Below are 24,577 nucleotides of genomic sequence, written 5' to 3'. Positions count from 1 at the left end.
GAAGTAGGTTTAGCTATGTATAAAGAAAAAATAATAGTAGCTTCAACACAGTGGTGTATTCTCTCACCTAAGAGCTTCCAGGTATAGGACTGTTTGACTGGGGTTAGGCAATCTAGGGCTGGGATCAGGCTCCTCTTAGTTTCCTGCTCTGCCATCCTCAGAATGTGACTTACATGCTCAAGGACACCTTGTGGCTCCTCCAGGTGTCATACATGAATTATAGGCAGCCAAAGGGAGAAAACAGAAAAAAGAACACAAAGGGCACACTGATGTCTCAAAAAATAAAATCTTTTTAAAAATAAGGAAAACAAGCCTCCCCACCACTACCACACACACCCACACCCCCCTACACACACACACACACACACACACACACACACACACACACACACACACACACACACAGAATACCTGACAGAAAGAGAAGTCACAATTTGTGCCCAGTTTTTCAGGGGGTGAAGAGACACAAGAGGGACTGCCACAGGCAACCCAGGGGAACAAAGTATTCAAATCCTTTGGTACTTCTAAGTCAGGATAGGAAACACGTAGAAGACTATTTGCAGCACAATTTTCCACACACAGAGGAGGCTCCCTCGGCTGCCTGAGCAGTCAGAAGGGAGGCAAGAGAGTCAGAGACTAGTGAGCATGCCCAGTAACTGCCCCTGCCCTCTCTCAGTTGAAAGAACCCACCATAATTTGAGGGATGTGACAATAGATAAAATCTGAACCTTGCTTCCTAAATGAAGTCCTAGAAATTACCAACATGCTGCAGTGGTGGAGTAGAAATAGTGACCAGACAGAGGGTGCTTCAGACAACCCCACTGAGTTCTCATGGCCCAGTGTGGCTTGGAAGAGCATCAAAAATTTTCCTTCTACCAAACTCTACAGAGGTTCAGTGTAGCAGAGAAAGCCCAAGGACCTGAAGAAGCTGGGAACTGAGTCAGATTGAGGGAACACAGAATAGAATGAAAAGAAATGAGAACAGTCTAAGGGACCTATGCAACAACATCAAGCATACCAACATTCACATTATAGGGATCCCAGAAGGAGGAAAGAGAGAAAAAGTGGTGAAAATGTATTTGATGAAAGTATGGTTAAAAACTTCCCAAACCTGAAGAAGGAAACAGATATTCAGGTACAGAAAGCACAGAGGGTCTCAAACAAGATGAACCCAGAAAGACCCACGTCAAGATATATTATAATTAAAATGGCAAAATACAAAGATAAGAAGAGATTTCTAAAAGCAGCAAGAGTTTAAAAAAAAAAAAAAAGACTCATATACAAGGGAACCCCCATAAGGCTATCAGCTGATTTTTCTACAAAAACTTTGCAGGGCAGAAAGGAGTAGCGTGATATGTTTACAGTGCGGAAAGGGAAAAGCCTGAAACCTAAGACACTCTACCCAGCAAGATTATCATTTAGAATTAAAGGAGAGATACAGAATTGCTCAGGCAAGCAAAATCTAAAAGAGTTCCTCAAAACTAAACTGACCCTAAAAGAAATGTTGAAAGGCCTTCTCTAAGTGGAAAAGAAAAGGCTGTAGGGCTTCCCTGGTGGCACAGTGGTTGAGAGTCCACCTGCCGATGCAGGGGACACGGGTTCGTGCCCCGGTCCAGGAAGATCCCACATGCCGCAGAGCAGCTGGGCCCGTGAGCCATGGCCGCTGAGCCTGCATGTCCGGAGCCTGTGCTCCGCAACGGGAGAGGCCACAACAGTTAGAGGCCTGCGTACCGCAAAAAAAAAAAAAAAAGAAAAAAGAAAACAAAAAGGCTGTAACAAGAAGAACCTACAGGAAAGGAAAAATCCCACTAGTAAAGGCAAATATATAGTAAAGGCTGTGGATCAACCACTTAAATCAGTGAGTATGAAGATTAAAAGACAAAAAAGTATAAAATCAACTGTAACTACAATAAACAGTAAAAGGATAAATATGAAGATGTAAATTATGATATCAAAAACACAGAATGTCATAGAGGGGAATAAATCATGTAGATCTTTTAGAATGTGTTTGAACTTAAGTGACTATCAGTTTTTTAAAAAGTAGACATAGTTATAGGTCAATATATATGAACCCCAAGGTAACCACAAATCAAAAACCTACAACAGATACACAAAAACTAGAGAGAAAGTAACACAAGCACATCACTAAAGAAAATCATCAAACCACAAGGGAAGAAACTAAAAGAAGAAGGAAAGAACAGAGAAGAACTACAAAAACAACCAGAAAACAAGTAGTAAAATGGCAATAAGTACATACCTAGCAATAATTACTTTAAATGCCAATGGACTAAATGCTCCAATCAAAAGATATGGGGTGATTGATTGGATTTTTTAAAAAAAGACCTGTCTATATGCTGCTTACAAGAGACTAACTTCAAAGCTAAGGACACAAAAAGACTGAAAGTGAGGAGGTAGAAAAAGATATTTCATGCAAATGGAAATGACAAGAAAGCATGGGTAGTGACACTCATATCAGGCAAAGTAGATTTTAAAACAAAGTCTATAGCAAACAATAAAGAAGGACATTTTATAATGATAAGGGGATCAATATAACAGGAGGATATAACATACATTAACATATATACACCCAATATAGGAGCACCTAAATATATAAAGCAAGTACTTACAGACATAAAGGGAGAAATTGAGAATAACACAATAATAGTAGGAGATTTTAGCACCCCACTTACATCATTGGACCAATCACCCGGTAGAAAATCAATAAGGAAACAGTGGTCTTAAATGATACAATAGACCAGTTGGACTTAATTGATATTTAGAGGACATTCCATCCAACAGAATACACATTCTTTTCAAGTGCACGTGGAATGTTCTCCAGGATAGATCACATGCTAGGCCACAAAACAAGTCTCAACAAATTTAAGAGACTAGAAATTATAGGGGGCTTCCCTGGTGGTTCAGTGGTTAAGAATCCACCTGCCAATGCAGGGGACATGGGTTTGAGCCCTGGTCCAGGAAGATCCCACATGCCACGGAGCAACTAAGCCCGTGCCCCACAACTACTGAAGTCCACACATCTAGAGCCCGGGCTCCACAACAAGAGAAGCCACCACAATGAGAAGCCTGTGCACTGTAACAAAGAGTAGCCCCCCCTCGCCGCAACTAGAGAAAGCCCGCATGTAGCAACAAAGACCCAATGCAGCCAAAATTAATTAATTAATTAATTAATAATAAATAAATTTATTTTAAAAAAAGAAATTATATCAAGCATTTTTTCTGACCATATCAGTATGAAACCAGAAATCAATTATAGGAAGAAAAATGGGAAAAACACGACACAAACACGTTAAGAGTAAACAACATGCTACTAAAAGACCCATGGGTCAAAAATAAATCAAAAAGGAAATCAGAAAATACTTCGAAACAGATAAAAATGGAAACACAACTTTCTAAAACCTATGCAGTGCAGCAAAACCAGATTTACGAGGGAACTTCATAGCCATATAGGCCTACCTGTACACTAGTACACAGCTGGAGGCAATGTAAATTGGTACAGCCACTATGGCAAATAGTATGGTGGTTCCTCAAAAAACTAAAAATAGAAATACCACATGATCCAGCAGCTCCACTACTGGGTATATATCTGAAGAAAATAAAAACACTAATGCAAAAAGATACATGCACCACAATATTCATAGCAGCATTACTTACAACAGCCAAGATATGGAAGTAATCTAAGTGTCCATTAACAGATGAATGGATAAAGAAGAAGCGGTTTGTACACACACACACACACACACACACACACACACACACACAATGGAATATTACTCAGCCATAAAAAATGAAATTCTGCCATTTGCAAACATGGAGGGGTTAGAGGATATTATGCTTTGCAAAATAAATCAGACAGAGAAAGACAAATACTCTATGTTTTCACTTATAGGAGGAATCTAAAAAATAAAACAAATGAATGAAAATAATAAAAATAGAAAGAGATTCACAGATATAGAAAACAAAAACAAACTAGTGGTTACCAGTGGGGATAGGGTAGAAGGAAGGGACAAGGTTAGGATAGGGAATTAAGAGATACAAACATCTACGTATGAAATAAACAAGCAACAAGGATATATTGTGCACCACAGGAAAATATAGTCATTCTGTAATAATTTTAAATGGAACATAATCTATAAAAATATTATATCACTATATTGTACACCTAAAACATTTATTATTATGAATTAGTTATACTTCAATCAATCAATCAATAAAAAATGATTTGTAAAAATATTTAAAAATGCTACTCTTCTCACTAAACTGTTTGCTTTGGAAAGTTTAGCTATTTTTCATAAATATGTGTTGTTTATATTTAAATGCAATGAGTTTGTTATTGTTTTAAAAAAATTTCTAACATGGTAAATATCAATTGATATAACCAACATAAACAAAAGCTCTTCGGAAGTTTCAATAAAGTTTAAGGTCCTGTAGAGAGTTTTTGAAACCAAAGAGTTTGAGAATCAGTGCACTGGAGAATTGAACCTGAAAGACTCCAGATTTGGGGATATCTTGAACAGCAGAAGGCAAAGATAAGGCATGAAACAAGGAAAGGATTAAGAGTCTACGTACTGATCTATAAAACCTTTCTAACCCTTACTCCCATTGAGCACCCAGGAATCTAGGAACAAGGATTATACCACCTCACCCCAGGCAAAAGATAGGAGAATTCTATTCTGGAGAAACTAACCGACTAAGGGGAAAGTCTAATAAATGACTCCATACTCCCAGTATCATCCTACAGTGAAGTCACCAAACGACAGGCCCTGGCCATGCACACAGCCAAACCAGCTGGTTAATGTCTCATTTAAAGATGAATTGACAGCCCAGGATCACCAACCATTTGGGGGAAACTTCTAATGTGAAAGATAAGACCAAAACAAGCAAACAAGACAAGAGAAAGGCCATGAAGCAAAAGAAAACTTCAAAAGAAAATTATCATTGCCATCCTAAGTAATTGACATTACTTTAGGAAACAATGAAGGAGTACCTAAAGTAACAGAAGACTTGGAAATTAAAAACAAGATAGCCAAAATTAAAAAGATCAGTGGAGGTTTGGAAAACCTAGTTGAGGAAATGTCCTAGAAAACAGAGCAAAAATATAAAAAGACGGGAACTAGGAGAGAAAAGGCAATTAAAGGACTGGTGAAACCAAGTCCAGTCCATTAACTAGTATTAACTTTTGATTTTAAAGCTTTTTTTTTTTCTCTTCATTTTCTTCTTACCCCTCTGACTTCTCTCACACTTGAGCAGTAATAATTAACCAGTACAGGATGCCTTAAGAATGTAACCTGTGATAATATCACTGACGCACAAATCTAAGTTGTTTTCCAGGGCAAGATGACCTTTGCAGATCATGTTAACTCAGACCACCAGGTCACGGACCACCGGACCAGAGACACATAAACCACAGACATCCTGCCTCCTTGTAACTATGACTAACAACTGTCACAAGATGATTAACCACAAGCTTCCGTTTCTTTCCCCTTTAAAAATCCCTAGCTTGAAGATCAAGCTGGAGTGGATCCCAGACTTGCCTCCCACTTCCTTGCTTGGTGCCCTGCAATAAAATCCTTACTTTGCTGCAAACTCTCACTGTCAGTTGGGCTTTCTGCGCTGCAGGCACATGAACCCTTTGCTTGGTTTCACTGGTTTAGAATGTGCAGCATCTGACTTAAAGTAGTTTCACTAAAAAAGGAGAAGAAAACTAAAACACAAGAGAGGAAATTATTAAAGAAATAATTCAAAAAATTTTCCCAGAGCTAAGTGATATGAATTTCCATATAGAATGGGCTCACGCAAGTATAAGCCTCCAGAGAGGAAAAATGTCATATTCAAATAATGGGGAATCAAATCTTTGTCATAACTTCACAGGAACACTGGAAGCTCGATGACAAATGACACTTCAAAATATTAAGGAGACTATTATTCAGCCATAAAAAAGAAGGAAATCCTGCCATTTTCAAGAACATGGGTGGACTCTGAGGGCATTATGCTAAGGGAAATAAGTCAGACAGAGAAAGGCAAATCTCACTTGTATGTGGAATCTTTAAAATCAAACAAAAACAAACAAAACTCATGTCCAAAAACCAGTTTTTGAATACTATTTGATGAAGACCAGCAAGACTAAAATACAAGTATTCTACTTATAAGAATAAATTACAATGAATCAGAACCCCTAATCATTAACAGTTAGCTTTGAGATGGAATCATACATTCAGGAACATCAGCACATATCTATATACATGTATTCTTCACACTAGCCTAAGCCAATCAGGGATTAGCATCTCACCCGATAACTGCAATGAAGCACCAGGAGAGGTTTGCTAATACTTCTGAGACAGAGGCAGTTGCAGCTGTGAGGACATAAATCTTCAGCTACTCCTATCTGCCCCCAAAGGACTGAGTTTGTCTGAGAATGGAGCCCAAGTGGAAGGGACAGAGCTGGCGGATATAAAGAAATTCTGTCCCATTTTCATTATTTAATCCCCTAAGTAAACCACTGAGCATTCCACTGGCACCTCTCAGTCAATCATCTATTTACCAGTTTGGAGGAGGCCAGTTGGACTTTCTGTCCCAAATGAAAAATTCCTAAATGATAAAAATATAAAAGATATTTGAGGCAGAGGAGGTTTTTCTTTAGCTAACGATGGTCTGCCAAGCTGTAACTCCAGCCCAGCTGCCCACAATGGGGACATTTGAACCTGAATTACAAAGCTGCCCTGTGGCTATGATTCATGTGCAGCAACAAGCTAGCATTCATCAACTGCGTCCCTCATTTTAGCATCTGTTCTCCTACTACAGCACCATTAGGTAATGTATTTGTTTCCTAGAGCTGTCATAACAAATCACCGAAAACTTAGTGTCTTAAAACAATGTAAATTTATCCTCTCATAGTTCTGGACTCCAGAAATCCAAAATCAAAATGTTGGCAGCCCACACTCCATCCAGAGGCTCTAGGGGAACTTCCTTTCCTTGCCTCTCCCAGCTTCTGGTGACCACTGGCATTCCTGGGATTGTTGGCACATCATTGCAATCTCTGCCTCCATGGTCACATGGCCTTCTCCCCTTCTCTCTGTCTAATCTCCCTCTGTCTACCTCTCATAAGGTTACTTGTCATTGAATTTAGGGGCCACCCAGAAAATCCAAGACGATCTCCTCACTCAAGATCCTTAATTTAATTTCACTTGCAAAGACCCTTTTTTCCAAATAAGGTAACATAGGACATGAACATATGTTTTGGGGCACCATCACTGAGCACACTACAGGTCACTAATGTCTTTAAAACATGTCACAGATCATGAAGCATCTTCTTGAGGAAATACTCTTTGACATGGTGGTTCCCAGACTCTGCTTACACACTAGAATCACATGGGAAACTCCTAATGCCCTGCTGACACTCCATGCCAACTAAATTGCAATATTGAAGAACGAGAACCAGGCATCAGTAGTTTTTAAAGATGCCCCAGGTCATTCCAGTGAGCAACAAAATTTGGGAACCATTACTTTCATAGCAGTTCTTTGTTTCTATATATTTTCAGTAATCTTCAAGTTCAAAACTCTCCAGTTTACTTTTTCTGTTTGTTTATTAAAACTCTTAAACTTTTCCCTTGTGGTATCTGTTATTAAAATGAAGTCATTTTATAAAAATAAGACAAAAGAATATCTTACCAGATATATGGTTATGTTTTCCCGTTGATTGTGCTCTGAGATCTTAGGACCTGCTCTCACCCCAGAGATCCACAAATTTGCCAGTCTTTGCCTCAGTATACATATCTCTGCCAAACGCAAAGGCAAATTGCTTTGGATGTAATTCCTTTGAGTAGATCTTGTACCCACTGGAATTACATATCATTTTCAAAGAACTGCTCTAAAATGAATGATTAAACATTTAGAGCTTTTAGGTCTATGAAGTATTAACATCAGAGAAGAAATGAAGAGATCGAGTTTTGAAGGAATCTTGATATGGGTATGGAAAAGAGATGCTCATACTTCTTATATTTCAAGAGAAATTGTTTGTAATATTTTCAAATGAGATCCATGATCTTAGAATCTTAGGGCATGGCATTAGTCCTGAGACATAGTGCTTTCAGGAAGATGCTAAGTTTATCTTTACAAAGAGAAGTTCAACTTGAGCCACATATGTAGTTAAAATAGATATTGAAACCATGAGCCATCTTTCCATTTTTCTTATTAACTTTTTATCAAATTTGCCAACATTCCACTGAAATATTTTAGGTAAAAATATTTCCCAGTATATATCTCTCCTCACACTAAATCTTAAAGCTCTCCACAAGGATACAGCCAAAAGTTATTAAATAATCCAAAAGCCCAGAACAGATGAGAACATAGCTTATACTTACTAAAAGAAGTTTATACCTATTTAATATCCATTTCATATTACTACGAGTGATTTTTTTCCCATAATATAAGTTTGACCTCTGGAATAAGCTATTTATCAACATGGCTAATTTTAATACGTATTTACTACATTAATAAGACGCTTTTTACTTTATACACTAATATTTGCTAAAGATTTTAGTAAATCCAAGATACTATACTCTCTGTCTTCCAAGATCTTTTAGCCAGAAGACACAGGAGGATGCAGATTAAAATCTTCCAAGATCTTATAGCCTGAAGACTCAGGAGGACACAGATCAAAATCATCAAGAGCAAATATTTATCAAATGCCTACTTTATGAAATGTGTTTTTCTAAGAATGAGATACCAAGAGGTTTGATGCCATTCCTGGGCTGGAGAGATTTGCTTGGCCTTAGTTGAAGACTAGGACTTGGACAAGGAGAGCTGCTAAGCAAGATAATCAGTTGGAGGAAAGGACCACTGATACGAAAGTACTTGTTGTGGTAGTAGGTATCTGGTCATTGTTTGCCTAGCATCCTTTTCTTCCTTTTCAGGTAATTGCACCCCAACTTTCTTTCGGACATCTATTCTTCTTTCATTCTCAGTCAGCCACAGTTTACAGATCCTGACAGAAGACACAAAACTCCTGGATCAGAGTCAAAACACATGGTTACTCACAGCAATAGCAGTTGCCAGAGTATTTGCATTTTCTTGTGTCAGTTACCTGAGCCCTGGTTCCCAGAAGGCAATGCAAAGAGAGTGAAGGGACATCTGTACACACAGAGGGGTGTGTTTCAAGAACCCAAGCTTTCACAAGGATGGTAAGCATGCCTCCCATTTGTTCCAGAGGGAAACACCATCTCTGTCTTCCAAGGCTGTTTGCTATATAAATGTGAACAAAGAAGAACAAAGAGTGTTGCTCACCACCTGGTTTTGCCAGGGTTAAGTCGTAACCCACTGCTGATCCACAGTGCACTCTAACAGGAAACTGAGACAATAACGGGATGAGGCCCTCTGCTTTGGACAAGCAGTCCCCTTAGACAGTTAGATGTATATCTCAGGCAGAATTTTAATGACCCCAGATTCTTGCATCTTCCCATACACAGAAAAGCACTAAAATCATTCACTTGAGATATCTGTTCTTTGTGATTAGCAGTAATCTTTTGCCAAGATGTATGCATGACTGTATGTATTCCCTAGCCAAAAATCAGATATAAACTGGTTTCTCCCCTATTTTTTCAGAGCAGTTTCCTCAGAGCTGAGTGATTATCTGTTGGGCTATAGCCTTCAGCAAGACCCTGAATAAAACTTAAACTCGCAACTCTTAAACTGTGTGTTTTCCTTTAGGTTGACACAAACATCATTGAAAACAAAACAGTCACTCAGTGCCTCTGCTCACAAGACATACAGAAACACATGAGACACAAGGAGAATTGTCTGCCAATGGGTACAGTTTTTGTTTTTCAGTCCATTCTTCCCAGGAAGTATACTGAGTATGCAACCACTCAATTAAAAACCGCTAGTCATCTGGCAGTTTGTTTCCTTAATTCCCCAGTGAAAAGTAAGGACGAGAATATCCACCTTGGATGCTGTACTTAACCATGCCTCAGAAATGCATAGAAGCCTTGCTGAGAAATTTTGTCCAATACAACAATCCCCAAACTTTAACTCTTGGGAGAGGGCTTTGGATGTCACAGTGATAGACAGTACACAACAATTTTAAGAAATCATCTGTTTTTTACTCGAGTGTAAAGAACAGTGTCTTCTGCATTTTGGTGAATAATCTAGTTCATTTGCCAGGTCACTTTCAAACTATCTCATTTTAAAGATTAGTATGCAACATGAAAGTAAAAATAGCATTTTCCTCATTCCTTTTTTTCTGAAAAACTAACAAAGAAAAACATTTGTGTCTGAGAATGCTGGTTTTTATTACAAATAAAAGGAATTTCTGCACAGTGTGGGCAAAAACTGAAGGAACCCATCCTCTTTAAGAAATTATGCCAGTGAAATTTTTCAAAGATTTAGAAAAGTTCATGAGTAAGAAATGCAAAATAAGTTATAGGGATCACTTAAATATTAAAGGAAATAATACCTAACCATGAAGTGAGCTCTAATGTGACATTAAAAATATACATACTTAATAAGATAGATAACTAGTGAGAACAGACTGTATAAGCAAGGTGCTCACTCAGCGCTCTGTGGTGACCTAAATGGGAAGGAAATCCAAGGAAGAGGGGATATATGTCTATGTATAGCTGATTCACTTTGCTGTACAGCAGACACTAACACAACATTGTAAATCAACTATACTCCAATAAAAATACATAAATAAATAAAATATACATACTAAGCTAATTCATAACTGGTATATTGTCTTATGATCTTATTCTGATCTCTGAAAGTGGCATTTAATATGATGAACACAATGGAATTCCTGTTAATGAGCTATCCATATCATAGTCTTTTTCTGCTCTTTTCTAACCAGGTGAAATGATGATTCACCATTTCAACTAAAGAATCTGAAGATATAGTTTCTAGCCTTACAGTTAGGTCTTTAATCCATTTTGAGCTTATTTTTGTGTATGGTGTTAGGGAGTGATCTAATCTCATACTTTTACATGTACCTGTCCAGTTTTCCCAGCACCACTTATTGAAGAGGCTGTCCTTTCTCCACTGTACATTCCTGCCTCCTTTATCAAAGATAAGGTGACCATATGTGTGTCGGTTTATCTCCGGGCTTTCTATCCTGTTCCATTGATCTATCTTTCTGTTTTTGTGCCAGTACCATACTGTCTTGATTACTGTAGCTTTGTAGTATAGTCTGAAGTCAGGGAGCCTGATACCTCCAGCTCCATTTTTCGTTCTCAAGATTGTTTTGGCTATTCGGGGTCTTTTGTGTTTCCATACAAATTGTGAAATTTTTTGTTCTAGTTCTATGAAAAATGCCAGTGATAGGGATTGCATTGAATCTGTAGATTGCTTTGGGTAGTAGAGTCATTTTCACAATGTTGATTCTTCGACTCCAAGAACATGGTATATCTCTCCATCTATTTGTATCATCTTTAATTTCTTTCATCAGTGTCTTATACTTTTCTGCATACAGGTCTTTTGTCTCCTTACGTAGGTTTATTCCTAGATATTTTATTCTTTTTGTTGCAATGGTAAATGGAAGTGTTTTCTTGATTTCACGTTCAGATTTTTCATCATTACTGTACAGGAATGCCAGAGATTTCTGTGCATTAATTTTGTATCCTGCTATTTTACCAAATTCATTGATTAGCTCTAGTAGTTTTCTGGTAGCATCTTTAGGATTCTCTATGTATAGTATCATGTCACCTGCAAACAGTGAAAGCTTTACTTCTTCTTTTCCGATTTGGATTCCTTTTATTTCCTTTTCTTCTCTGACTGCTGTGGCTAAAACGTCCAAAACTATGTTGAATAAGAGTGGTGAGAGTGGGCAACCTTGTCTTGTTCCTGATCTTAGTGGAAATGCTTTCAGTTTTTCACCACTGAGGACGATGTTGGCTGTGGGTTTGTCATATATGGCCTTCATTATGTTGAGGAAAGTTCCCTCTATGCCTACTTTCTGCAGGGTTTTTATCATAAATGGGTGTTGAATTTTGTCGAAAGCTTTCCTCTTAGAGGAAAACATAGGCACAACACTCTATGACATCAATCACATAAAGATCCTTTTTGACCCACCTCCTAGAGAAATGGAAATAAAAACAAAAATAAACAAATGGGACCTAATGAAACTTCAAAGCTTTTGCACAGCAAAGGAAACCATAAACAAGACAAAAAGAAAACCCTCAGAGTGGGAGAAAATATTTGCAAATGAAGCAACTGACAAAGAATTAATCTCCAAAATTTACAAGCAGCTAAATAACAACAACAAAAAAAACAACCCAATCCAAAAATGGGCAGAAGACCTAAATAGACATTTCTCCAAAGAAGACAGACAGACTGCCAACAAACACATGAAAGAATGCTCAACATCATTAATCATTAGAGAAATGCAAATCAAAACTACAATGAGATATCATCTCACACCAGTCAGAATGGCCATCATCAAAAAATCTAGAAACAATAAATGCTGCAGAGGGTGTGGAGAAAAGGGAACACTCTTGCACTGCTGGAGGGAATGTGAATTGGTACAGCCACTATGGAGAACAGTATGGAGGTTCCTTAGGAAACTAAAAACAGAACTACCATATGACCCAACAATCCCACTACTGGGCATATACCCTGAGAAAACCAAAATTTGGAAAAAGTCATGTACCAAAACGTTCATTGCAGCTCTATTTACAATAGCCCAGAGATGGAAACAACCTAAGTGTCCATCATTGGATGAATGGATAAAGAAGATGTGGCACATATATGCAATGGAATATTACTGAGCCATAAAAAGAAATGAAATTGAGCTATTTGTAATGAGGTGGATAGACCTAGAGTCTATCATACAGAGTGAAGTAAGTCAGAAAGAGAAAGACAAATACCGTATGCTAACACATATATATGGAATTTAAGAAAAAAAGATGTCATCAAGAACCTAGGGGTAAGACAGGAATAAAGACACAGACCTGCTAGAGAATGGACTTGAGGATATGGGGAGGGGGAAGGGTAAGCTGTGACAAAGCGAGAGAGTGGCATGGACATATATACACTACCAAACATAAAATAGATCACTAGTGGGAAGCAGCCGCATAGCACAGGGAGATCAGCTCGGTGCTTTGTGACCACCTAGAGGGGTGGGATAGGGAGGGTGGGAAGGAGACGCAAGAAGGAGGAGATATGGGGATATATGTATATGTATAGCTGATTCACTTTGTTATAAAGCAGAAACTAACACACCATTGTAAAGCAATTATACTCCAATAAAGATGTAAAAAAAAAAAAAAAGAATTTGTAGATTTAGAATAAAGCTGCTGCCAAATATATAGACTCAGGACACTCAAAATGCATCCCTAATAAGACCCCTTTGATTTATTTACTCTCAAGTTTGTTTTCACACAAGGCAATAGATAGTCCACATTTTTAATGAAAGTGAATGTTTATGAGCACTTATTAAATATTACACATATTAACCCATGTGTCTGAAAGCCACTCTCTGAAGACATTTGATTCTTCCCATCTTCAGATGAGGCCACTGATGCAACTTGGCCAAGCTCCAGTGCAGGGAATGGTGGAGCCTGGATTCGAGCCCAGAGCTTGTGCTCTCACCTCTACACCCACTGGCCTTAGGAACAGTAGCTAGTTTTCCCTACTTACTGGATAGCAGTCAGAATCAACCCCCAAGGTATATAGCATTTCCTCACTGAATTTCTAGAATTTAAAAATATCACAAGGGTTTTCTCATCTTAATTTGTTGTGGCTGTCATTTTTCATACTATGTAGTTTGTTTTAAGAGTTTTATTGATTTATTAGAACTGTAAATTTCTCACCCTTTGCTCAGATGGGCAGAGGAAATGTACATTTTTAAAATCTTGCCTATAACTCTTCTGATAAGTGCTCACAAGCACCCACCAGCTAGTAGCAGGAGGAAGACATTTACATTTCAGTCCAATCTAGTAATCTGTCTGTCTGAGAACATTCTTTGAAGTAACTCATTGATCCCTCCTGGGATCATACAGGAGATACAGCCAGACTTCCACTGGGGATGCCCAGGCTGGGACCAAGGCCAGGCTTTCAGAAATTCTCCCTTCTACCACCCCTGCCCTCAGATGGGGTGCATGCTCATGGCAGTGGACAAAGGGATCTAATGATCTGAGTGGTAACTTCTTGCTTCTCTGACCTCTGCATCAACCACCCTAGTCAGACTGGTCACTTATCCCTCTGACAGCATTTACAGCACAAATCCGTGCCTGGTGTAATTTGTGGTTTGGTCTCTTTGGCTTGTTCTGGGCCTAGCATTACTCATTGGCTTACTTGGCTTACTTGGAAGTATGTGTGTCTCTTGTACGATCCCAGCCACAGGCTCTGCCTTGCAGCCTTCAGCCAAATGGTAACTTCCCCCCACATTCCCCCACTCCAACCTAGAGCAAATTCCTCATCTAAACCCTTAGCAGCGACTTCCCTGGCTGTCAAGTGGTTAGGACCCTGCGCTTCCACTGCAGGGGGCGTGGGTTCGATCCCTGGTCAGGGTACTAAGATCCTGCATGCCGTGCAGCGTGGCCAAAAAATAAAAAATACTTTTTTAAACTAAAAACATTTTTTTAATTAAAAAAATCCTTAGGCAAATGTTGTGTCATTCCTAAAGAATATCAGAAGCTTCTGGACTTGTCTAGGCCATGAACCAAAGGTGAGTGGGAAAACTAAGCTTAGCCCCCTTTTACGCCTAAAACCACTGTCAACGAGTTTAATTTGATGTGGTTTCTCCCACAAATTAGGGTGTAACTTACAAAAATAACCCCCTACCCCCAACACCAAAATGCCAATCAAGGACACAGCTCCCTGACCTTGGCATTCCCTTCAGATTATTTAACATATTTTAGCCCAGAGAGGAGTGGTTGGGATGCCTCTCACCCCCTACCTACTCTGCCTCTCTCTTCCCTCTTTATCCCACAATCCCTCATGACAAGAGGATTTCATTTCATGCTTAGGGCAGTATGCCTCATGGAATAACTGTCATAGATAGATGGGAATTTACTTTTGTTTACCTTTATCAAAGAAACCCTGATACTCTGATTCAAGTTCTCCCTGTTTGGTTCTTGATGTGCTAAGTTTGAAACTTGCCTCTTCCTCATAAAGTTTATCATGCAAGCCTATTGCCTTAATGCAAAATCCTGTTTGATATGGCAGAAATTGAATGTTAATTCTTTCTTTCTCTATATATTCCTACTGTAATAATCCTATAACCTCATCCCCACGCTCAGCCATATGAATCCCTCAGGCTGTGGAAGAAAAACACATGGAAGGAGACGAAAAAGAAAAACACAACATATTTTTAAGAATATTATCCTAGTTGCACTCATATTTAACATCTATAAGTATGTGCATATTTTCATGATTCTTGTATGGAAATATTGCTTCTACTTTTTTTTCTTTAAAATGTTTTCTGATTCAACCTTGGAGACGTCCTTTTATCACATATGCCACTTATGAGCTATTAATTTGATCTAATTTGAGCTAATTAATTTGATTAATAATAGGTATATATAAATCTTTACTACTGATATAAAATTACAAGAAATAATTACATTAATGCCAGAAAGTGCTCTTCATCTTATTTTCATCATTTAGCAACAGTTTGCATTAGGTATCATTTCATTTCTGAGGCATTTTTATAATGGTTACTGTCTATATTTTACAGTGTATTCAGTTGGTGTGCATATCCATGGATGAGAAGTTATCTCCACAGTTTCTCCCAGTATCAGCAACAACAACAGCAAGCCAGAAGTAAATGCCTAAGATCTTAACTCTTCTGAAGACAGAAAAATGAATACAAGGCACCAAAGAGAAGCAGCATGATCAACAGTCACTAACCATCAGGGAAATGCAAACCAAAACTACAATGGGATATCACCTCATGCTGTCAGAATGGCTAGTGTCAGAAAGACAACAAACAACAAATGTTGGCAAGGATGTGGAGAAAAGGGAGCCATAGTACACTGCTGTTGGGAATGCAATTGGTGCAACCATTATGGAAAACAGTATGGAGATTCCTCAAAAAGTTAAAAACAGAACTATCTTATGATCCAGCAATTCCACTTCTGGGTATTTATCCAAAGAAAATGAAAACACTAATTCAAAAAGATACACACACCCCTATATTCATTGTGGCATTATTCACAAAAGCCAAGGTATGGAAGAAACCAAAGTGCCCATCAATAGATGAATGGATAAAGAAGATGTGCTCCTGCAACTATAGGTAGAAAATGTACAAAAATCCTTAAATTTATGTAAGTTCCCTGTCACATGTTAGCCCATAGCCCAAAGAAAATCTCTGTAGGGAAGTATTGATAGATGTAGCCTTTCCCCTTCCACTTTCCTGCTGGGCTTTTACTCAGAATTAGCACTTTCCTATGTTTCAGCTTCACTCTCCTAACCACACAGAGAAGTCGCCATAATTGTTCCCTTCCATCACTGCTGCCTCATTCTCTCAGCAAAGTGTGGGGGAGTAAAATAAACAGAGTTCTCAGGACTTCCCTGGTGGTGCAGTGGTTAAGAATCCACCTGCCAATGCAGGGGACACGGGTTTGATCCCTGGTCCGGGAAGATCCCACATGCCGTGGAGCAACTAAGCCTGTGTGCCACAACTACTGAGCCTGCGCTCTATAGCCCGTGAGCCACAACTACTGAAGCCCGCACGCCTAGAGCCCATGCTCCGCAACAAGAGAAGCCACCGCAATGAGAAGCCTGCGCACCACAATGAAGAGTAGTCCCCGCTCGCCGCAACTAGAGAAAGCCTGCGCACAGCAACGAAGACCCAACGCAGCCAAAAATAAATAAATTAAAAAAAAAAATAAGGTCACATCTCGATATAATTTAACAAGTGTTTTAAGAAAAAAAATACTGAAGTAAACGGAGCTCTCACTTCCTAACAAAGCCTGGAGGCAGGCCCACATCAGGGACTGTTGGGCACTTGAACCTAAGCTACCTCCTGAAACACTGAAAACTAAGTCAAGAAGATGAGTTAGGAAAGTCAAACCAAGCAACTCTTTCAAAAGCTGATTGGAAACACACTAATCTGAGAAAGATTTTGTCATCAGAAAAAAAATTTTAACTAGCATTAATTTACAGTTTCTGTGCTTCAGACTACCAGGTTGTGCCCAGTTTTTCTACTCAAACACTTGAGAATATCCTCCTTTCTCTCATGTTGGGACACTCTTCAAGGAAGGAAAGGTTAACCCAAATACGAATACACAATGCTCCAACCACAAATTGTAGATGTGTAGTTTTTCACGGTAAAAACACTAAGCTCCCAAACAGACATTTGTGCTCTCACATTCATAGCAGCATTATTCACAATAGCCAAAAGTTGGAAGGAAACCAAGCATCCACTGATGGATGGATTAACAAATTATGGTATGTATGTATGTATGTGTGTATATATATATAAAATGAAATATTATTCAACCTTAAAAATGAAGGAAATTGTGACATGCTACAACATGGATGCACCTTAAAGACATGAAATAGGCCATCCACAAAAAGGCAATTATTGGTATGATTCCACTTCTATGAAGTATCCAGAATAGTCAAATTCATAGAGACAGAAAGCAGAATGGTGGTTGCCAGGGACTGAGGAAAAGAAAGAATGGGGACTCATTATTTAATGGGTACAGAGTTTCAATTTGGGATGAGGAAAAGTTCTGGAGATGCATAGTGGTGATAGTTGCACAGTACTGTGAATGTACCTAGTGCCACTGAACTGTACACTGAAAAACTGTTAAAATGGAAAATTTCATGTGGGATATACATTTTACCACAACATAAACACACATGCGCGTGTGCATGCATGCGTACGCCCGTGCATGCGTGCACGCGCGCGCGCACACACACACACACACACACAGCTGTGTCCTTGCTCTGAATATAAAAAGTTCCTCAGCCATGCTCCTATACTTGCTGTGTACTACTTAGGAACTGATTTTCTTTTTAGAAAAATTGAGGCATACTTTCACCAGTTGCAAACCCCCTTCCTCTGTCTCGAGGTCATGCTTTATGACCATGTGCATTGGCAGCCTGATCTTCATCCTGGATTGGAGGAGGCAGAGGAGGACCCCAGGACCTCAGCTTGTCCAGCTAAAGCATCTCATTCCACTTGTGCTACCTCCCTGTTTTCCCCAGATGACGGATTCCATTCTTGGTGCCAGCTGAACTTGGTGAACTCCTTGCCCGCTCAGAAAACATCCTGACTGTGAGATGGTATCACGTGGACACGCATAAAAGATTCTGAACAAGTTGAAACTTTACAGTGTGAAGCAGGGAGGGAGGAGAGCCAAGATCTCCCAATGCTCATCCCAGCTCCTGACTGAGGAAGGGAAGTAAAGGGTCCTGATCATGAAGTTAGAGACTCCTCTAGGTCTCCCTTCAACACCTGTCCTTGCACCAGACCACATGAATGCCTTCAGGCTTGGACTCTGACCTGTCCTGGAAGTATTATATCACCTCTGGGCTCAAATGCCTTTCCATATGAGTTGGAGTAAGGGTTAAAAACTGAGGCAGTAAGTCCTCTTACCTGCAGCCTTGAGAAAGGGCTTTCTATCTGGAATTAGAACAGAAATATATGTTGAGGTCCAGTCATCCAGAAAGCCCCACATACCTGATCTTCATTCTGGCCCCTCTGTCAACATATCATCTGAATGAAGGACTCAGAGTTAAGTTTCAGAGACGCACTTCTCCACTGTCATAAAATATTATTACATGCATCCTCATATCTGGTTATTCTTTCTTAAGGGTTTTTATAAGCAGCTTGTAAATTTCAAAAGAAGTTATGGGATGCAAATTTCTTAGCTAAATCAATGTAACAAATGGACTTCTTGACAAGGGTAGGTCAGTCGTGGTGTCTTTGTAGAGTTTGTACATTTCAAATATGTCTTCATTGTTCGAGTGCTCACAGTGACAAGGTCTCAGACCTGAGACCTGTTGTAGGAGATTCAAGGAAAGAGGTAAAAACAACACAATCTGAACTGGAATAGGAAAGCATATGAGATTGATTCAGCTCAGTCTTGAATTAAACCTCTGAATTAAAGCTCTGAATTTCCTCTAAGCATTTGGCAGCAATTTCACCCACAAATGGCTTTCAGTATCACTTAATTTCCTATTGGAACTTTGGGGGAAATAATGATGCTAACAATAAAGTGAAATAATACATGTGCAAGAACCTAACTCAGTGCCTAGTAACATGTCAGTGCTTGGATGAATTTGAAAAACAATAATAACTTCTTTTATTAAACCAGCTGTAAAACATTTTTCTATACTTTATAGCAGTGTTGAATGGGGATGATCATTTGTCTGTTGGTTGCTTCATCTGCTTCAAAGTGTTCAGCCTGTAAGAGTGGATCAGTCTCAAATAGATATGACTCCTGGATGTGGGAGGGAAGGCATGCGCAGGGCTCCTACACCCGACCAGCAGAAAGTAAACTTAGAGGATTCGATTCAACTCTCTTTCCTCAACTCCAAAAATGGTAATGCTTCAGAAATGGGACAAGTCTAAGTCTGGGCAACAGGATTAAAAAAATAATATGAATCCACTCTCCCTCCTCCCCAGTCCGATCCAAAATAGAATTAAAAATGCTAAAAAGTACTGTAGACCCCATGGAATCACAACCAACTTGTATTACTGACTTAGGGAGAGAGCTTCGGCCTCCTTTCACATCATTTGCACTCTGAGTGCCATCCCAAGTGAAAGAAAATTGACAGAGCAAGGCACCTTCATTGATAAAGGCTTGTTTTTTCAAAAGATTAAACCTTAAATGACAGAGCTTGGTTTATGAGTCCTAAATGGAAAAAGATTCACAAACAGGTGCTGAATTCCTCCCTATTCACAACTTGCTCAGCTTTATGACATGCTTCTTGTGTTCCCTGAACTGCTTGAAAGTTTTTATTTTTAATTTAGTCTTTTTGCTTTGAAACAGGCTTCATTTACTGTGTGCTTTTGGCATTATTTATTTTTCTAAATTTTATTTTCTAAGACACTGTGGTCCTAAGATTCTACTCTACCCTGGAGCCCATTTTTATGTTTTAAAACTGATTAGGTGGTTTATTTCATTTGTTTGCTTCTGTTTCCTGATTTTATGTTTAGTAGAAATAAAGCATCATGTTAGGGTATGTCTGATGAGATAAGCTGGTATCCTCTTATTATTCACATTCTTACTTCAGAAGCCTCTAGAACTACTCTAGAGAATGTGCAAGCAGAGAAGAGAGAAACTGCAATGAAGTCATCACTTGTGCAGGATCTGCAGAGGAGACAGAGATGTCTGAGTATGTTCAGAACTTCTCTCCTGATCACCAGAAGCACACTTATTTTCTAGGGTAAGACATCTTTCTTTATCCCATAACTGTGTTCTCACCTTCTTGAGAAGGTAAGAAGTTTGCATCCCATAACTTCTTTTGAAATTTACAAGCTGTTTATAAAGCCCTTAAGAAAGAACCATTTTAAGAAGAGATTGGAGCCTGGACGAATGGCTCTGAGTTTGTGTTGGAGCATACCTTCAACACTCAAGAAGTTACAACTCTACCTTAGCCTTCACTTTCCGCTTGCACATGGCCTCAAAGGCAGCCAGAGGGGAGAAAATGAGGCCCTCTCAGGCCTTTCCTGGATATGCTCACAGTCCCACACATGCACATGGCATTCTAGATTACCAGAAATAAATTAGGGTTTTTCAAAACCCCCTATACATATTTTGTTTCCCAGATTTTCCTCTAAAGTTTCTGGCCAGGCTTGTTTGCCCCAACTGGCATTGTAGCTTCAGGCAGCTGAGATGTTAAAGACTTGCTGCTTATTGTTTTTGACAAATGCCTTGGGGACAGAGCATTTCCCAACAGATCAAGTTCCTGAGTCAGGTCAAGTCATAACAATGCCAGTCATCTCACTAATTGTATTTTGTTTGAAATATACATAAGTATGCTATTTATGTTAAAATGTAACTAGTAATTTTTCAATGAAGTAATACAATTATTTTTAAATCTTTTTTTCAGTTTTAATATCAATTGCATTAAATATTGATAGACATAATCCACAAAAACAGCATCTCTTTAGAGTCCTCAATGATTTTTAAGAATGCAAAGGAGTTCTGAGATCAAAAAGTTTTAGAACGAACAGTTTAGCTAAAAATAAAATTCTAAGTCTAAAGCATTTTTCCTTTAACATTTTGAAGACACTACTTCATTATGTTCTTGCATTCCATGTCATTGAAGAGAAGTTCAGCATTAAATTTACTCTTACCCTTGTACTGACTTATCTGTTCTTTCTTTCTAGAAGCTTTTAGAATTTTCTCTGGTTCTTATTTGTTCTTAAAGTTTATGATAGTATGTCTAGGTATAGGTATCTTCTTATCTATCCTTTTTTATACCCAGTGAATTCTTTCCACTTTCACTCTGGAAAATTCTCAGTCATTATTTCTTAAAATATTTACTTCTCTGCTTATTTTTTTCTCTCCTTTGGGGCCTCCTATTTTTATACAGATGTTAACACAGTTTCTTCTACTATTCATATCTCTCGGCTTTCTGTTTATATTTCTTACCTTTTTATCTTTTCCTAACCAGTGTGAGCTCCTCAAAGTAATCATATTGAGTTTTAATTCATTCTGTTATTTTTGAGTTCCCATTTTATTCAGTTATTTTATTTATCATGAAACATAGCAAACAGAAGAAAGTGCATAAAACATAAACACCTAGCTTAACAAATTATTATAGAGTGAATACTCATCCAATCACCACCAAGGCTGACTCATGTGCAATTACACAGAGACCCATACTAAGGTCCCCATGGTTGATCTAATGTCACTGTCTTGAGATTTTTAATAATCTTTAAAACAAGGGACTCCACGTTTTCATTTTGCAATGGCTCTGCAAATTATGTAGCCCATCCTGATCACCATCCATGTCAAGAAACAAAAAGATTGCCACACTTCAGAAGCCCCCAACTTGTCCCTTCCCAATTACAATCCCTTCCCTCCCCACAAAGATAATATCTATCCTGACTGTTATGGTAACCACTTCATTGCTTTTCTTATAGTTTCATCACCAACATATGATCCTGAATACTGTAGTTTAGTTTTCCCTGCCTTATGAATGTCTCACGTTGTTGCTCATCAATAAGATGGAGTACACAGAAGCTACTAAAATTTAATTATGAAAGTCACAGGGAATGGAAATAGGGAATTCCTTGTTCCTGACAAGATGGCTAATTATCATAGGCTCTTACTTCCTCCTCCAACTCAACTCTGAAGATAACACATAGAAAAGAGCAGTGAATGAAGCCAAGGCATTAATGTAAAAAGAAGGGGGGAAAAGGCTACAATGTCCCAGGTGGCATGCTGCAATAGTGCACCTAGTAGATAGGGTTCCTGCACAAACACTGAAAAAACAATCACACAAGGTATACGTCTGATAAATGTTCAAAGAAAAATACCTCGTGCAATAAAAGCACATAGTGGGGATTTGACCAAGCCTGAAAATCTGAGAAGGCTCCAGGAGTAACTTTTGCTCTGAAATCTGAAGATGTGGACTGAGGTGAGCCCTGCTGTGGGAAGGAGCACATCTCAGATGAAGGATTTTAAGACAGTGTGCAGCAAGTGAAGAGCAGGTGTCAGAAAAATCTGGACAGGCAAGCAGGGGCCAGATCAAACAGACTTTTATGCCAACAGCAAAAATTCGAAATAGGTCAGGGATGTAATCCAACTTGGTTTTAAAGGGTCACCTGAGTTGCAGAAAGTGGATTGGAATGGAAAAATGGAAATGAAGAGACCAATTAGATGGCTACTGAAGTACTCCAGGTAAAATGTGAGGATGGCTTTTCCAGGGCAGTGACAATGGAGATGGAGAGAAACAGATGGATTTGAAAGATATTAAGAAGTAAAATGGTCAGTTGTGGCTGTAGAAGGTGAGGCAGAGGGATGCATCCAGATTAAGAATAACCACTAGCTCCTGGCACATGCATCCGAATGAACTGGGGTGCCATTTGCTGAGTTAGTAAATCAAAAATGAGGAACACCTGGAGGGGGTTGTGGAGTGGGGGAAGGGGGCATCCAAATAGCGAACTTGGTAGTTTTAGACATGGTGATTTGTTTCCTTGGAGACATCTAGTGAAAATAGTGAGTAGGAGGCAGTGTGGACCTTAAGCCTTTCATATGGCCTCTGATCACACTTGGAAGTTTACCAAAGAAAAAAAGAAAGAAAGAAAAAGGCACCCAAACAATATTCTTTTCATGTATCTATCTTACTCCTTTCTCCATTTTCCAAGGAAATTAATGAAGCCAGAGGTATGATTCTTACTAGGACAGCCTCATTCTCAAGCCATGACTCTATCTGAAGAGCACTACAACCTATAATCTCTGATAAACAAAGATTCCTGATCCCTGGACATTAAATAATAATAATTATTATAATAAAATATTTAATGCAAAACAACTTGAGGAAGCTCTTTAAAAAGCATTGTATACATTATGAACTCTTATTACTGGGTGCCTACAATTGTACTGAACATTGGGTAACTTATTGAGAATGATTCCTTACTAAAGGAAAGGGATTATGTAGAAGAATATGACTTTGTACAGCAACAATTTTTCAGAGACAATATAAGCATCACTTTTCCTTAAAAGGCTGCAGATGTATTCTGTATGAATTTAATACTTAAGCACTAATCATTAACAATAATTCAGGAGTTCCCATAATATCATTATTCTAATAAAGCAAGATAACTTCCAAGGCATCAGTGATCAGTGTTTAAATGAACAAGACTTATTTTATCATCACAAATGGTGGGAGGTAATCAATCTAATATGCCAGTATGTTAGCCAAGGTCCAATCACCCTTCAAACTTTTCTTTTGTTCTAATTGCATGTCCCTTATAGACGCATGTGTTTCTGACTTGATGCTTCTGATTCTCCTTTCATGATACATTAAACTTCCTTAGCACCAATTATTAATTTATTAATTATCATCAAGTAAAAATTTGTTAAAAATGCCCAGAGGATATGTACTGTAGGTTCACAGCTGTAGATCCAGCAGAGCTTATGAACTCATTTTCAGTGAATTAGGAGACTTCTATATGCTCAGAGGCCATTATTTGAACCAAAAATAAAATTTCTAATTATTTCCATCCATAAAATGTCCAGCAGAATGCTATGCTATGCTAATTTTAAGAATATAGAGTAATGTAACAGGTGTCATGAGTGGGCTACCACCTAGGAGAGACAAAATCCTTCAGTGAAGGAAGCTTTCTTTTTGACATTATCATATTTCATTACTTATGAGCTCTTACCACTGAATTAGCAACAACAGTATATTACTAGGATGCCCTCTCTGTCCCAGACTCTGAACCAGTTGTTTTCCGTGAAATACTGTTTAATCCTTACAACAAGCTTATGAGGTATATATTATCTGCATTTTACAAAGGCAAAACCTGAACACATTGGGAAACTTGCCCCAAGTCACACAGATAAGTAAAGGCAGAGCCATAAATTAATACCTTGCCTTTGGACTACAGAATCTCTATAGGAAACGATGGTAAGGAACAACTGGTAACCTGTGTACA

The sequence above is a fragment of the Stenella coeruleoalba genome (assembly GCF_951394435.1).
Source record: "Stenella coeruleoalba genome assembly, chromosome: 3".
NCBI classification, from domain to species: Eukaryota; Metazoa; Chordata; class Mammalia; order Artiodactyla; family Delphinidae; genus Stenella; species Stenella coeruleoalba.
The sequence above is the reverse complement of the archived record's forward strand: the minus strand, read 5'-3'. Positions refer to the sequence as shown.